At 43.0% G+C, this 16,740-nt stretch overlaps 2 long non-coding RNA genes across 2 annotated transcripts; one reads left to right on the top strand and one right to left on the bottom strand.

Annotated features, from left to right (window-relative positions):
* Positions 1-223: 223 nt before the first annotated feature.
* LOC102120358 (uncharacterized) lies at positions 224-15,307 on the bottom strand. Its single transcript, XR_276473.5, has 2 exons — positions 14,395-15,307; positions 224-2,677 (listed from the first exon to the last, which is right to left on the bottom strand). It is a non-coding gene; the product is annotated as an uncharacterized lncRNA (long non-coding RNA).
* LOC141410224 (uncharacterized) lies at positions 4,069-4,991 on the top strand. Its single transcript, XR_012434465.1, has 2 exons — positions 4,069-4,173; positions 4,358-4,991. It is a non-coding gene; the product is annotated as an uncharacterized lncRNA (long non-coding RNA).
* Positions 15,308-16,740: the final 1,433 nt, after the last annotated feature.

Genomic DNA, 16,740 nt, shown 5'->3' on the forward strand with positions numbered 1-16,740 from the left:
AAGATCACCCTGCTCTACTCCCAGAGGCATACGCCTGGTTCACAGAGAAGTTCCATCTCACCACAGAACTGGGAAGCAGAGAGAAGCCTGTCGCCATCCTTCCCCTGACATCTTACTACTGCTTTGAACAAGTGTGCTGCATTGAAAGAGATAAGTAGAAATAGTTGAACCAAAAATTACATGATCCCATAGTTTGTGCTTAAAATAAACAAATAAGCTGATCTTTTAGTGAACAAGTTTTTATTGAATGCCAACTTAATTTCAGGAACATTTCAGGTACATTGTCAAAAATAAAGACTCTTCTTAAGAATGTATTATTATGTACCCAATACTGGTTTCAGGCTTTTACATGTATTCATTTTATTCTCATAAAAAACTCTATGAAGTAGATATTATTATCAATATTCTACTCTACGGATGAGGAAACTCAGACTCAGAGAGGTCAAGCAACTTGCTCAAGTGGCACAGCTGGAGAGAGGGGAGCTGGGGCTTGAGCCCAGGTAGTGTGTCCCCAACACCTAAAGCTAAACTCCATTCTGTGCTGCCCTTTGGAACACTCACTCCATGGCCTTCACACTCCACGTCCTACTCGGGAGGACATGTGATCGCAACAGCACTCACAAATGAAGGCTTTCCAGACAGGATATTGAAGATGGTAAGATCAGTCTCATGTATGAAGCATTTTTAAAAAGTAAAGCATATTACATACTAGTCATATAAACTAGGATGAATGCATATATGCTACATGCTAGTAGAATTAACAGTAGTTGGAATATAAAAGTACCCTATAGGCCAGGCATGGTGGCTCACACTTGTAATCCCAGCACTTTGGGAGGCCAAGGTAGGTGGATCATTTGAGGTCAGGAGTTCAAGACCAGCCTGGCCAACATGGTGAAACCCTGTCTCTACTAAAAATACAAAACTTAGTTGGGTGGTAGTGGTGTGTGCCTGTAATCCCAGCTTACTTGGGAGGCTGAGGCAGGAGAACTGCTTGATCCTGGGAGGCAGAGGTTGCAGTGAGTCAAGATAGTGCCACTGCACTTCTATCTGGGCAACAGAGTGAGACCCTGTCTCAAAAAAACAAACAAAAACAAAAACAAAACAACAAAAACAAAACCCTACAGTGAACCTTTATTTATTTTTTGAGTTCTTCTCCTATTTTTTGTTTTTTTAAATTTGGCTCTTCTCTTCCACATACGAGTGCCTGTGGACACAGCATTGTCCTTGTGCTGTCCCTATTTACAACAGTAAAACAACAGCTACCATTTCTTGAGGGCTTATATTTGGCTTTTTATTAACCCTGTCTGTTTTAAACCTTATGGTAACTGAGGTTGGTATCATTGTCCCCATTTTACAGATGAGTAAACTAAGGCTTGTGCAATGTTAACTGAGCTGCAGAGAGGATATATCACAGCTAATAAATTAGAGGGTCAGCATTCAAACCCAGGTCTTCCTGAATGCAAAGATTTGTGCAAGTAAACTCTGTGTTCTCCTCTGAGGTCGCTGTGGTGGGCTCTAGGCACTTATGCTACCCCATTTGTGTCAGAATACAGCATGTGAACACACATGTCTATAGAATTTAAAACCCAAATGTTTACTTATTGCTATCTAAGTTCCAGACACACACCATAAAAGACACACATCTTAAAAGATAAATTGGAAGGACAGGTCAGAATTCTCCCTAAGTAAAAGGTAGCAATTATGAGAACTTAGCTCATCACAGCCTCCATCTCCTGGGCTTAAGTCATTTTCCTGCCTCAGCCTCCCAAGTAGCTAGGACTGTAGGTGTGCACTACCACATCCAGCTAATTAAAACAAAAAAAAATTTTTTTTTTTTTGGTAGAAACAGCATCTTGCTATATTGACCAGGCTGATCTGGAACTCCTGGCCTCAAGCGATCCCCTGTCTCAGCCACCCCAAATGCCAGGATTTTAGGCATGAGCCACTGTGCCTGGTGTGACAGGTACGATTATCCCCATTCTACAGATCAGGGAACTGAGAAGTGATTGCTTAGTGAATAGATTTCTTGGGCTGAATAGATCAATAGAGACTTGCTGATACATAATGTGCTAGGCATATTTGGTGGGATAGGTAAGAAGAAGTAGGCCTTGCAACTAGCCATGCTATGACTTGCAATTCAATTGGATCACGCCATATTTACATGTCTAATTTCTTTCCTTAGACTGTTAGCGCCTAGTGAGCAGGAGCACTGTCTTCTATGTCTCATGCTCTTCCCCCAGCTGACTTAGGGTTGGTACAGTCTCCATCCTCAAACTCTTTCCTGACTGTGTGTGTGTCTAAAGCATGTGAGTGGCTGTAGCTGCGAGCGCAAAGGCACGGAACAGTGTGTGTTGAGCATTAAAATCTTGCTCACTTTTGACTCCAGGACTCCTTTTCCCTTCCTTTCTAGGGGCATGAAAGTATGGTGAAAAAACCAGGATTGTTTTCTCAAGGCAAGTTTTAGTAGGCAATTTCAGTCGCAGTTGAATCTCTTCTGTTTCTCCAAGGACTGGGAATTGCCAGCCCTGCTGTAGCTGGTTGAAGGGGACCAAACCTCTCAGGAAGACGGACTTGGTTCCGTTTGACCAGCCAGAGCAGGGGGCATCTTTCTTCTGAGGTGACTGCAGCCTCTAGTGTGCAGGTACCTTGGTGTGTCTCAAGCATCAGTTGTCTAAACCTGTAATGCAAAAAGAAGCAGCATTAGCATCTATCAAATGCCAAGAGCTTGCCTTGTCCAGAATGTCCTCTCACATGATTTGTACATACATCTCATATGATTTGTACATACAAATCATACATAATTTATATTTCGCATTGCATGACTTCAATTTATTTTTTTCTTTAATCTTCATTCTTTTTTCAAATAGAAACATCATGAAGAACAAATACGATATAGAATTATAGAATATGGAAAATGACAGTATGCTGTAATGCGTCCTCTTCCCATTTTCCAAAAGAAATGTAACATTTTGGCATATATTCTCTGAATGCTTAACATTTTAATTTCTTTAAATTTTATTTTTAATTCAAATATGATATAGTTATACAATAATATTTATAATATGTAAGTGATGGTACATAGTGGTAAAACCAAAACCCATAAACAACGATCTACTTTTTTTTGATGTTATTTTTTGAGATGGAGTCTTGCTTTGTCACCCAGGCTGGAGTGCAGTGGCGTGATCTCAGCTTACTGCAACCTCTGCCTCCTGTTTCAAGTGATTCTCCTGCCTCAGCCTCCTGAGTAGCTGAAATTACAGACACCTGCCACCATGCCCGGCTATTTTTGTATTTTTAGTAGAAATGGGGTTTTGCTATGTTGGCCAGGCTGGTCTCAAACTCCTGATCTCAGGTGATCCACCCATCTCAGCCTCTCAAAGTGCTAGGATTTCAGCCCTGAGCCACCGTGCCTGGTCCAACGATCTACCTTTTAAAAAGAACTATTTTTTACTGTTTTATACTACTGCTTTCTTTGTACTGAATGCTTTTTCCAATGTATTTCTTTATGTTTCCCCCCAGAGGTAGCAATCACACTGAATTTATTTTTTCTTATAATTTTAATATTTTTCTTTATTTTTTTTATCATTTATGCATATATTTCTAAACAATATATATGCATATTTTAGTGTATAATGGCATTGTATCATAGGTATTGTTTTGTGACTTGATATTTTCATTTAAAATGATATTTGCAAGATTCCTCCATATTGATGTGGTAGCAGCAGTTTATTAATTTTCATTGCTTTATGGTTTTCTACTGTGTGGATATACTGTAATTTATTTATTCTCCCAGCCATAGACATTGAGGTTGTTTGGTTTAACAAGAGGGTAGCATTGACTAAACTGTTTCTCAAAGGAGGTGGGGAAATCTTTGATTCCTGCAGATTTTAAAGGAGAACTCTGGATTTGTATGTTGGCCTTATAAAAGAATGGCAACACTTACTAGCCCAAAACATCTGGAAGTAGGGCTCAGAAATTAGTGCTATAACCTGCCCTTTGGGTGATTCTGATGCAGCTCAAGTTTGAGAACCACTGAACTAACAGGAGACCCACTGGTTTCTCTCTGTTTCTAGGGAGCTGTGAGCTGGGGGAGAGAGCTGACTAAGAAGAAGACACTCCCCAGAAAGGTGGCCTGCCAGTCTTCACAATGTATGGGAGCAGGTGGGAAAAGAGGTAGGCAGAAGGATAGTTTGAATGACGTTAGAAAATTGTCCTCCCTTGGGGCTAGGCATTGCAGCCCTTTTATTTCCTCTTCCTGACGAAGACAAGTAAAATTAAGTGGCATGCCTGTAGCCTTGGAGTCACACTTACCTGGGTTCAAATCCTAACAATGCTTTCCTGGCTCTTTTGCTTCTAGGAAGTTACAGAACATCTTTTAACCTGAGTTTCTACATCTGTACAGCAGGAGAAGGTTGTATCTACTCTGCCTACTTGTTGCAAGACTTAATTACGAGGAAGGAAAGGTGCACTGCATCCCTAGTGGGCACCATGGACAGTGTCAGGGGTGTGGGAAAGTCCTACAGACAATCCTGAGTGCTTTGGAGGCCAAGAATTTCACTCTCAACTCCAGCCTGTCCTTTACATGTTTCCCTTCCTCAGCTGCAGGTGTTTGCATTTCATCACTGAAATTGTTGAAACTGCTGATCAGGAAACACAGAACGAGTTTAACCAGCCAAGTCAACTTCTGCAAGATGGACTCCAGCTTGGGAGCTGTGTATGGAATAAATAAGATATTCCAGACATCAAAGCACTCGATAAGGCACTGTAGAAATGACAACGAGGTAAAAGCCCACAGTGATGGTGGTGGTGAGAAAGCAGGGCACCACAGAACATGGCTTGGTCCTAGAGTGGTCTGTGCAGGGTTATGCTGAAGCTTCTCTCTTGGCTTGTCCTCTCCTCCTTGGTGTGTGTCCTCCCGGCCCCAGAGTCCTGGTATCTTACCTTCTTCCTCCTCCTGCCAGTGACATAGCTGTCTTGAAGCTACTGCCTGCCAGCTCTTCCACTGGCTAACCTCTGCTCCTTCTCCAGCTCCTCCTGGGGAGCAAGGGAGCAGGCGGCTGTGGGGGCAGAGGGCAGCCCGATGGTCTGAAATCAGGACTGAAAAGCACATGTGTACAGCTTGCCAGCCAGAATAACAAACCTCTTTTTGTGCAGTTTCTTCAATTCTGGACACTTTCTCCCACCATCTCTCTCTTCTCTTCTTTACTCACATCCTGCCCCACCCCCAGCAGCACAGCCACCCATACAACATACCCCCAGCTTCTGAGCAGAGGACATGAAATTAATCTCCAGGGTAGGAAAAGGAAGTGTATCATTAGAACTGGTATGATTTAGGAAAGGGAAAATGTCATTGGAAAGAAGCACAACCTTGAGCTATCTGCCTGTTTTACGGACATGAAGACCAAAGATTTTAGAATGAAGGGCAGTAATTTTCATTGGAAAACATAATGTGCCATAATATGTCGATGTCAGAGACTTTATTTCTTCACAGCGCCACTATCAAAAAAGTCAGGTTTCTCAACCTTAGCATATTGACATTTTGGGCTGGATATTTCTCTGCTGCGTGTTGGAGGGTGGGGGGGTGGGGGGGTGGCTGTTTGGTGCATCGTAGGATGTTCAGCAGCATCCCTGGTTCCCAACCCCTAGATGCCAGGAACCCCCAAGTTGTGACAATTGAGAATGTCTCTAGACATTGCCAAATGCCCCTGGGGAACGACATCGTCTCCAACTGAAGGACCACTAATCTAAAGTGAGAAGTCTGTCCCATCTCTGGTAATTTACCGTGTTCTTCCAAGTTCCTTCCACCCCCCCGAAAAGTACAGGTTTTATGCCCTTAAAGGCCACTAGATAACTGTCTGGTTTCTGGAAGAGGTGGGAGGCTTGTGTCACAGGTGTTACTGAGCCCAGTTGGGGCAGTGGGGAGCCTTGGCCCAGTGCTGTGGGTGCTGTCGCTTCTGAGGGCAGGGGACCCCTCATTGCCAGCTGCTCTGCACTCCTCTGCCATCTCCTGTGCAAACGTGGTGCATCCTTCCTTCTTCCCTCCCTTTCCTCCTCTCCCGTGTCCTTGTTCTGCTGCTGCTCAGTTTCCTTTGACAGCCCTGTCTTGTGCATCTTGGCACACTTCGGTTTCCTTTTGTGGTTTTGCTTAGGAACTCATCGTGTAAACGTAGTGTGGTCCCAGCTGTAATCTCTCACATGCACTCACCCTAAAAACAAGGAGTCAGAGCTATGGGATGCAGGAGCCATCCTGGAACGGGGGTTTAAGTGAGGGAGGGAGGCCCCTTCATCCTCCTCCCTTGTTCTGAAACTCTTTGTGGAGGGATGGCATGAGCCTTGGGTGACTGCAGTCTCCCCTCCTGCTCAAGGCTTCCCTCTGTAGATTCAGCACTTTCTTGGTGTGGGTTCAAGCCCTTTGAAGTCACAGCTGGGAACACAGGGGTTTAGGAAAGAGAGGAGAAAGGAACTTGCCCATTAGTTGAGTTAATCGCTATTTTAGCATCTCAAGGCTTTTCCTCAAACAACCTTGCAGAGTCCATTTGTGACAGGGTTGTGGTGCGAAGTGGAAAGGGCAGCAGAGCAGAGTCAGGGGACTGTGACCCAGGATGAGTTACTTATTATGGTTTCCTGAACCTCACTCACAGCATCTGCCTCAGTACAGTGCAAGCCCTGAGAAATGCACATGATACACATGGCTTGAAAGAAATTATGATTCTGTTTGGTTCGTAGAAACCTCTCATTTCAGGAGCAATATGACCAGAGGAAGGAGCTGGGAGGGTGGGGGCTGACTCTGTTAAAAACCTTTGGGGGAAATGCCTTTCCTCGCCAGGCTAGCCAGAGGAGCCAGGTCTGGGAGACTGGCCACAGTGGGGACTGTGGAACAGCAGTCAGTATACCTGAAACCGTGGGCTGAGCAAGCACACCTCAAGAAGGGAATAAAGGGGTGTTCAGGAGGAGCCTAGATGGGATTCAGAGGCTCTTGCTTCCTTGGTGAGGGATATATTTGCTGGCACAAAGCCCTGATGAGGAAGAAGGTCCCCAAGCCTGTGCTCTGGGTGGTACCCTGGGGCCAGCGAGGAGTCACTTGCCGAAACCACACACTTCCTTACATTCCATAGCAAAGTAATCCATATGGGGATATAAAGAAGCATGTGGCCTCGGGAAGCAGTGTCATCCAGAAGCAGCCCGCATCTCAGATGTGGGCCACTTGTAGCATCTTTCCTCCTTGCCTGGGTAGGAAACGCTTAGCGGGAAGGATCACTGGGATCTCAACTCATCCTAAATACCCCCCAACCAAACCATCCTGAAATAAATCTGTTGTGAGGAGTGGCAGTGCTGCTTGGGACCAAATCCTCCCTTACTGTTTGTTCACAGGTAAACAGCACCAAGTTTCCCTGGCTTATTCTCGTGCAGCTACAGTCGATCCAGTCCTTAGTTATTACTACTAATTAATTCACTGCTGCTGTTTTTGTGCATTTTGATGTGATCCTTTTTAAATGTTTGGGATCCAGTGAGGGGAAAATTAAAAAGAAGAGAGAATCCAACAGAGAAATTTTCCACATTCACACAGAGAGCCACTCATGCTTAGAAACACACTGGTCCTCCTGTACTTCCTACTGTATGTCTGTCTGTCTTGGGTGCTTGTTGATGGGCAGCAGCTGCCTGTGCAGCATTCCAAGCACACATTGTTCATTGTGGGAAGGATCCTTTTGTCGGGCTTCTGTTCCCCCTAGCCCATCACCTGCCCCACAGTCTGTGAGGCCTGAGCCACGGAAGGGTGAGGGACATTGGCAGCTGTTGAGTCACTCGGGGTCTGGACGGCCACCCTGACTGGAGGGATATGGGGTTTTGAACTTTGTGGTATCTGATTCTCTGCCAGAAAATGGGCAAACATATTCCAAAGGAAGAGTTGGCCCCCAAAAAAGGTTTGAGGCTCACAGCACTGGCTGGGGTGGTTAAAAATATTTAATCACAGTAATAAAAATAAGAGGTAACTTTTTATAAGTATGCTTTCTATAACAGGATCATTTCAGTGTTTTGCATATGTGAGCTCCTTGAATCCTGCCTACTCTATGAAATGTAGTGATTTTATCTGATTTTACGGATGAGAAAAATGAGGATAATAGAAATGAATTAATTATCATATTTGGGAATGGTACTTCTTTTAAAAAAACTAATCAGATTGGAGGCACAGTTTTGGATCAACCCATGGAGAGAGGCTTAGAAGGTTAAAAAAAATGTTGAGAAGGAAGGAAAGGAAACACTATGGGTTTTTGACTTGGTGTACCTTTATCCTTTCTGTGACTTTGCACTTGGGGTGTTATTGATGGAGTTGGCTTAGAAACCATACTGTTTCTTAGGAAAATAGGAAAATGTCTCTGGCATCCAAGTCAAAATCTTTTGGGCTGACCTTGGGAATCATCCAATGGCTCATTTAATCCCATCCAATGGCTATATAAGCTTCTGCTCTGAAAACACTGTTTTCTCACATAGTCAAGTATGAGCTTTATAGAAGTGAGAGGTTGGGGCTACCCTTCCTCCTCTAAGTTTGGGGGCAGTGGGCAACCAAAAACACAGTATCGGGGGCTGATGTCAGGGAGGTAGCTTGGTCAAAGAAGGAAGGAGGTGTGGCTGTGCCTCTAAGAAAATAAAAATGTCTCATTTCTTTCACAGAACCAGGGAACTTAAGAGCTGAGTAAATGTCCATTTTAACTAGTTACATCTGTCAGATGGAGATCCTCCAACGTGTTGGCATTTGAGTTGTGAGGAGTGAGGGTTTGCACCGATGAGAAGAACCATTAGTTTTATGTTCAAAGAACTAGAAAGAGTCAGCTTTAAGAGACTTGCTATTCATGAGCCAGGCTGAACTTTATACATTCATGAAGGAATACAAAAGAAAAAGATTTCCAGGGAAAAGATTTGAGACAGCCAAGACAGTGTAAACTATCTCATTAGACTGTCCCCAGCATTTGAATGAATTGGTTTGTCTTTTGCCAAGCCCAACCTTGTAGGGTGAAAAGATTTCTTAAAAGTTCACTGCAAAATCTGCAGGAGAAAAACAAATGTTAATAACCAATTACTTGACAATTCATGAGTCCAGGTAACTAAATTCTTATCAATTTAGAATGAATAGAGAATTTTGAAAGTGAGAGAAAGTTCGAAATGGGAATATCTGTGATGAAAGCCTTGTCTAAACCTTCTTCCCATTTTCCTGGACATCTAGCTTAAGATACAAGAAAGAAAAGTCATGGAACAGGTTAGAGAATGGAGAGAAAGGTAGACTGGAAAAACAAACTATGACGAAACCAACGTATTTCAGACAAGACAAAAATAGTAGGTAAAAAAATCTGGGATGGAGAACATAAAGACACATTTCTCTGTGCTTTGCATAGGGCAAAGGGCATCTATATGACAATTAGATGTGGGTTTTTTTCCAGATTATTTATTTAGTTTCCTGTCTACCCACATCTTTTGACTTTAGTAGGCACCGTTAATGGAAAGAATTAGGAGATGTGGTGTGTCACTTGGCCAATTGTGTGCAGGGTGATATTGGCCAAATTACCAGCTTTTGGTCCTCATTCCTATACCAGATCCCATGCTGCTTATCTGTAAATAGCAGTTGTATAACCCCAGCTGCCCACCAAAGAATGGGTTGAAGATTAATGAGATAACACATGTGAATATCTTGAGTTTCTTAGGAGAACGGACCAATGGTGATATAAAATGTCACTCAACAGGTTATTGAAAAAAAGATTTATTCCACACCCCAGCCCTGCCTCATAATCGGACAACTGCTCAAAACCCTTAAATTACTATCATATCCTTTCCCTTGTCCTGAGAAGCAAGTACCATTTAAAAGCGTCCCAGACTGAAGTAACAGTAAAAAAGTAGCCTGAAAAGCATAAACAGCAATCATGGTTCTTTTTCAGTTTCTTTTGCTGAGTAGGGCAGTATTTGAACATAAATGACTCAACACATTAAAGAGACAGAAGGATGCTTATTTCCCATTAATGGTCCTTAGAAAGTCTATTGGATTTGGGTAAAACCAAGGACAGGTTGAGACTGAGAGAAGTCTGAGTAAGACAAATGCAATGTTGCGATCTTCAAGGTTGTTGGCTATGGAGGGTTGCAGGGAGAAACAGCCTGCCTTGGACATCTGTGACTTGAGCAAGCTACTTAACCTCTTTCAGCCTCAGCTTCCTCATCTGTAAAGTGAGACTGACAGTGCTTCCTCAACGGGAGGAATTAGATTTATGTAGTGTGCCATGAGCACAGTATTTGAAGTCTAATAAATCTCTATTACTATTATTAACATTATCTATTAAATATATACAATCAACATAATATTGATCTTAATAATTATATGTATTATATTAATTAACGTGTAATTAATATATTAATTAGTATTAATCTGGCAATGGAATCTACTTACTACATAGAAATCCTTATATTTGATCTACTTTAAAGGGTTTCATTAACATGACAATTGTTTTTATGTAAGGGGTTATTCAAAGATACTTGAGAATGCATAAATATTATCAAAAATATTCTTCCTACAATTTTGGTATGCTTTCAAAAAATATTTAAAAATATTTTCATATGTGTTAAAAGGATTTGTTTAAAAAAAAAGGTATTCATCAGTATCATTTCTGACAATAATCATTACAGGTTCCGAATGTCTGGGATGCCAGTCTCATTTTTAGGAGTTTTGTGAAAGGATATATATGATGAGATGCTCAGACTGTCCCCTTACTGAGCACAGGGCATTTTCCCTCTGATGATAGATCTGATCTTAGTTTATCTGCCCTTTGCTGGATGAGGATAGAAAACCAGAATTCTCTGCAGAACAATCACCTGTAGCCGCCTCTCTGAATTTCTAATACAGGCATCTTAGTTCTCCCTATTCCTTCTCTGCCCCTGGTGAAGCTTGGAAGTTTTAAACAACTGATACTAGCTTGCTAAAACCTAAACAGAATTGCATGCTTTTACGGGAATTAGAACCCTATTAGTGTCTGCAGAAGGTGTGGCCTGCACTGATGCACCCACTTCAAAGTCTGAGGACTTGTGACCTTAAGCACTGGTATCTATTCCTGGTGTTCTTGGTGGCTGTCCATGAGACAGAAGTGATTCTGCTGCTCACCAAGTAAAAGCCAAATTATTTGGGGCTCACCATCTTCTGGCTGAGGAGGTCGGAAATAAAGTAGAGGTCCCTCCTTTTAAGGCAAGCATGGGATAGTAAGTCGGGATGAGACTTTATTTTTTCTGGGGTTCAGCCAGCATGTCTTGCTATTTTTAGAGAACTGGCTAGTTCTGAATGTTGATTTGATCACAGGCAGGAGTCCCATTTAACTTCCCACAGGCAGCCAAGAGCAATGCCAGCTCCAAGAGCCCACCTTCTCTTCCTGCTGGCATTCTGCCACCTTCCCCAGAAGAGGTGAGTATCAGTGGCATTCCACCATCACTGTTGTCCTTGCCCTGCTTCTCATCCAGGAGAATGGGAGCTGGAACTTCAGGGGAGGGTGGGGTAAGGGGAGGAGAGGGAGCCAACATTATACTAAGCCATTTGTTTAGAGGATTCATGCTTACAACAATCTTGTGAAAGGCATTTGATAAAACTGTCGCAAGCAGGCTAAGTAAGTTGGAGACAGAGTGGCTAAGAAACTTGCCAAAATCAATCAGCAAGTAAATGGCAGACTTATGACTTGATGTTACTCTCTAACCCAAAGCACGCATTCATTCTAATATGCTGTATTTCCAAACCTTGCCTGATTCTTGGTGTCTCTGAGGCACTTATTAAAGTCCCCGCTCCCTGGTAGGAAGCAGTCCGCTCCAGAGCCACGGGATCAGAATCTTCAAGGTAATAGCTGGGGATCCATTTTTAAAGCAGTCACTCCTAGGTGACTTCTATGCTCAGCAAATTTAGGAAATAACAGCCCTAGGGCAGTTGCTTTCACTCTTGAAGGAACATTAGAATCCCAAGTTTCTATGCAGATTCTTCTGACTTGATCTGACAGACACTGAGATAAGTGATCTGGGTCAGGGCCCAGGAACCTGCATTTTTGCACAGCACCGTCCTCCCCACCCCCACCATTTTATTCTGTTACAAGTGGCCAGAAGACTTTGAAAAACATTGATCCAAAAATAAACAAGAAAGAGGGATATGGATTCTATAGTAATAAAATCATTAATCCTGGAAAGGACTCACTTCACAACAGTCCAAAGAAAATTACTTAGTTTGGATTAAAGGATGAATTTCTGCAAACATGGTGATAAATGGTTAGATCCAGAAACAGGGTGATCCCTCTGTACAGTGTGAGTAGTCAACATCTTAGTGACAGGAATGCTAGAGCTGACCACTAATATCTAACCTTCCCAATATTCCCTAGGCTCAGTTTCCATCAGGAATATTCCTTTTCCTTTGCCCATCTTCACTAGTTAAAATTCCTTTCTTTAAGGCTTAGTTCAAAAACCACTTTCTTCCCAAAGTTTTCTCTCAATTCTCTTCCTCTTCTTAGTTCCTATGTCTGTAATTAGACATACATCACATCATATCTAGCAGTGTAATTCCTCGCGTACCTGTAATACATCTACATCTCTTCTCCTAGAGGGCCAGCACTCTGCTTCCTGTTTGATTTCTCCACCATCTGCCAAAGGCCTTTTGCACAGTAAGGGTCAGGCGGATAAAGCCACCACCACTAACACCACCCTTACAGAGCACTTTACAGTGTGCAGGTCCCGTTTTAAGCATTGTAACAAGTATATTAGACATATTTCTATTGTACAGGTGGAGGGAACAAGGAACTGAGAGGTATTTTTTTGTGGACGGGTCTCTTTTACAAACTCTAGCTCTGTAGATGATCAGCATGTACGGAGATCTGAATACTGTGGATTCTGGGAAGAGGTCCTGAAAACCTCTTAACCTTTTAATTAATTTAGTATATCAGAATCACGGGAATGGATGGCTGCAACCCCCAGAGTTTCTGATTGAGGAAGCCAGGGTAGGAACTGAGAATGTTCATTTCTAGCATGTTCCCAGGTGATGCTGATGCTGCTGGTCTGGGGCCCACACTCTGAGAACCACTGCTTTAGGTCAGTGTTTCTGATGCTCTGCAATTTGAGGGCAGAAAAATTGGCCCTTATATTCTGAGCTTCCTAAAAGCAAAGAGATGAGGGAGAGGAATAGAAACCACACAGAAGTTAGGAAGGTGTGAGCCCTTTCCAAGGGCATGGCTGTAGGTGCATTCACTGATGAGGGTGCGGACAGGCAGTCAGCACTCCAAAGAGAGGGAAACGCTGCTGGAAATCACTTAGTGCTTTTGGCTTGAGCAGTTGCTTGCCACCAGGAATGATTTCATTGGTTTCCAAAATTTACCAATAAGCCTTCTGTGAGTTTTGGTGAAGAATGGGTGTAAAATGAGATGAGTGTTTTTCTTGAGAAGATAGCCCAGCAGAGAGTTCTCTAACTCACTTGACTTTATATCACATTTGTAGAGGGATCATAAAGATAATATAATACAATGTATAATACAGAATAATGATGAGAGTTTTTATTACAGCTCCTGAAGCTGTTACTTTTTAAAAAAATTTTTACCTGCACTTATTAAATTGAGTGAGGATTAAGAATTGCTCAAGGTCCAGGGACCAAGTCAGTAGCATGGGGTTCTTGTCCTAGTTTTCCAAATAAATGCATTGCTCAGGGACTTAATTTCTTAGTGGAATAGTTAAATTCTCTTAGTGGGGACATCTATGCGGTCATCCAAAAACCCATCCCCGTGCAGCAATTGAATATTTGAGATAAACTACATATTAAAAATAAACTCCTTTGAGTTGCTTGAGAGCAAAGTTCAACAGAAACTCAAAATACTTTGCCAAGGCATTCAAAGGGCAAGCCACACGTTCAAGGTCACATGCCGTCAGGTTCTCATCCATCTCTCCTGACACTGGTAGCTCTTCTTCAGGTAACTGACCAGCCCCTTCAGGGATTACTTTGAAATCTCTCCCTTCAGTGTCCCTCTGTCTTCCAGGCCCACCCTCCTCCCCCTCTGCCTTTGCGTCAAGCCCCAGCACCCAGAAGCAAGTCCACTGTCAGTACTGGCCAACAAGTCATTCCATGCACTGAGCCTGGCGGTTGGGGGCTTTTCTCTTATTCATTTCCCCACGCCTGGCTCTGCCTGTCGGATCTGGACTCCAGCTGTCCTCCCCCGCCTGTCTGAGATGCAGAACTTGGAGTTTCACCTGCTTCTACAGACGCTGCCTTGCTGGCTTCAGATGACAGAAGCACATCGCCCACAGGGCTTCCCAAAAATTCACAAAGAAAGAAAGACAGATGGGCAAGGCAGGAACGGCCAGAGGACGATTAGAGGAGAAAGCAGCGCGCAGGGAAAGCTCAGCACATACCTGGGGAAAAGTTGCAGGCGGGTCCCTCCTCCTCGCTGGGCTTTCTTCCTCAGCAGGCTTCGGCCCCCACTGAGGTGTTTAGGATGTGGGTAGTTATTTACTTATTTATTTATTTTCCAGAGCTGGCAGTGTTGGCTCGCATTTCTATGCCTTCCTGTCAGAATTCTCTCAAGGAAACGGCAGCTGGTGAGCTCAGAAATGTCAGTCAGAATCTTGGCCTAGTTTGGGGCCTTGAAGATTCTTACAGAAAGTTAAAAAGGTTTCTGGGCCAGTGTCTCCTTTGGGTTTTCCCTCTTTTGCTTCTCACCTTTTCCATCTTCTATTTTTTCTTTTTTTTTTTTCATTTTACCCCAGTAGCTAGCTACTTAAATTGCCTGCTTCTGTCTTTCTGATGGTCCCCTCTTGGGTACGGCTGTGGCTCTTCTTTTGGCTCAGTCTAACAGCCTGGTGATTTTCTAAGCATTCAGATCAGTACTTAGACCCTTATTGCTTATTTCGTCTTCTTACTTATTCCCTTTTCCCCTTTCCTCCCTCTCCTTTCACTGTTATCTTTGTGATTGTGACCCTTCTAATCACACACAAAGAAATCATCTTCATCTGTCCTTTATGTGCATTTCGTATCCTCACCGAATAGGCTGTCATTCCCCTATTTGTGCCCTGTCCACCCATTTCTCCTTCATTCTTTAGTTCCGTCACTTGTTCTCGCTTTACCTTGGACTTGGGTCCTGTCCAGATGTGACCTAGCTACAGATCTGATCTCTCCTCTCCTCTCCTCTCCCCTCCCCTCCCCTCCCCTCCTCTCCTCTCCTCTCCTCTCCTTTCCTCTCCTCTCCTCTCCTCTCCTCTCCTCTCCTCTCCTCTCCTCTCCTCTCTGTTCCTCGGGCAGTTTCATTCCCTGCCTCCTCTTGTCTCTGCTCTCTGAAGGGGAGCCTCCTCCTTTTGTACTCTCCAGCCCTCTGCCCACCCCCAGCACACTCTCCCACCTGTTTGTGTCTTTTAAGGGACTTGGTCCTGTCCATGCCTTCTGTCCACCTCAATCACCCCAGTGACGGGCCTCTGAAAGCTGTTAAATTACACCTCTTCAGCTGTCCCATTGCAAGGAGAAATGATCTCTGCTAAATCCTTTTTCAGATAGGCAAATCTATATTAATGCCTCTGTTGATGGAATATACTGAAATGATGCATGTGTTATTTTAAAGAGTAAGAACATTAATTTTTTTCAAATGAATGAATCTCTATCTCTTGATACTGGGTTCCTTTTAGGTTGTATCAGTATATATGACCTCAGATACAGCTCTTTAAACTTGTTAAGTTATTTGGGCCATTTCTCAAGTGGGAAGTAGTTACAGTGGAGTTATGGTAAACGTGGGTGGTGTGGGACTTGACTGCATGCTCGATAACGTGTTTAGTGACTGCCTGTCAAGTCACAGTGTACCATATTAAGCACTAGAAATAAGTTGTTGATGTTCCCTGCTCTTGAGAGACTTACAGGCTCTTTTGGGGATAGGACTTGAATCTGGAGGAAATATATGCACAGATATATACACATATATAAAATATAATAATTACAGACTGATAGAATGGAAAATAAGCACTATTGGCATTCGGAAGCAGAGATTAACAAGTGGTGGGCCAGGTAGTAAAAGCTTCGTGGAGGAGATGGGTTTCAGCTAGGTCGTGAATGATAGGGAGAGCTTATATACATGGAGAGGGAGGGAAGGGCTTTCTCAGATGTGGGAACAGCTTGAGCAAAGACATAGAGGCAGGGATGTGCAGAGTGTGTTCAGGAAATACTGATGAACCTGTGGCTGGATCCAATGCTTTGTGAAGGGGTCAGCCTGGGGAAGGCCTCGGGCACAAACAGCCATTCTGGGAAAGTATACTCATGGTAGGAGATGGCAGTGTTTTAAAGAGTTCCTTTAGACCACACAGTTACAGATAGCTATACTTAAAAAGAGTAGTGCTATTCTGTTCTGATATGGTTTATATAAATGCTACGAATTTGGATGGTTTGATAATTATTATGTGAATAATCATGGTCTGAAATTTGTTGCTATTGAATATTCAGAGAGAAATAGACATTTCTCTCCAATCCTTAGAATATTAAGTCTTTTTATTAATATTTTTTTCTGGCAAATTTGTTACTGAAGGTCTGCTGTTATAAATGTAGAAAACTGCTAGCCCCACTCATTCACAGTCTATCACTGGTTCTGTCTCCCTCACACAGTTGGCCCTAAAGTCTACTCAACATCACTTTTTCCACTTACTGAAAACTTGATTCCACCTTGGCTGGATTATGCATTTGTTATGGGTCTAGACACACTTTAACATGTCTTTATCCTGTTT

Source organism: Macaca fascicularis, chromosome 4 (assembly GCF_037993035.2).
Source record: "Macaca fascicularis isolate 582-1 chromosome 4, T2T-MFA8v1.1".
Taxonomy (NCBI): Eukaryota; Metazoa; Chordata; class Mammalia; order Primates; family Cercopithecidae; genus Macaca; species Macaca fascicularis.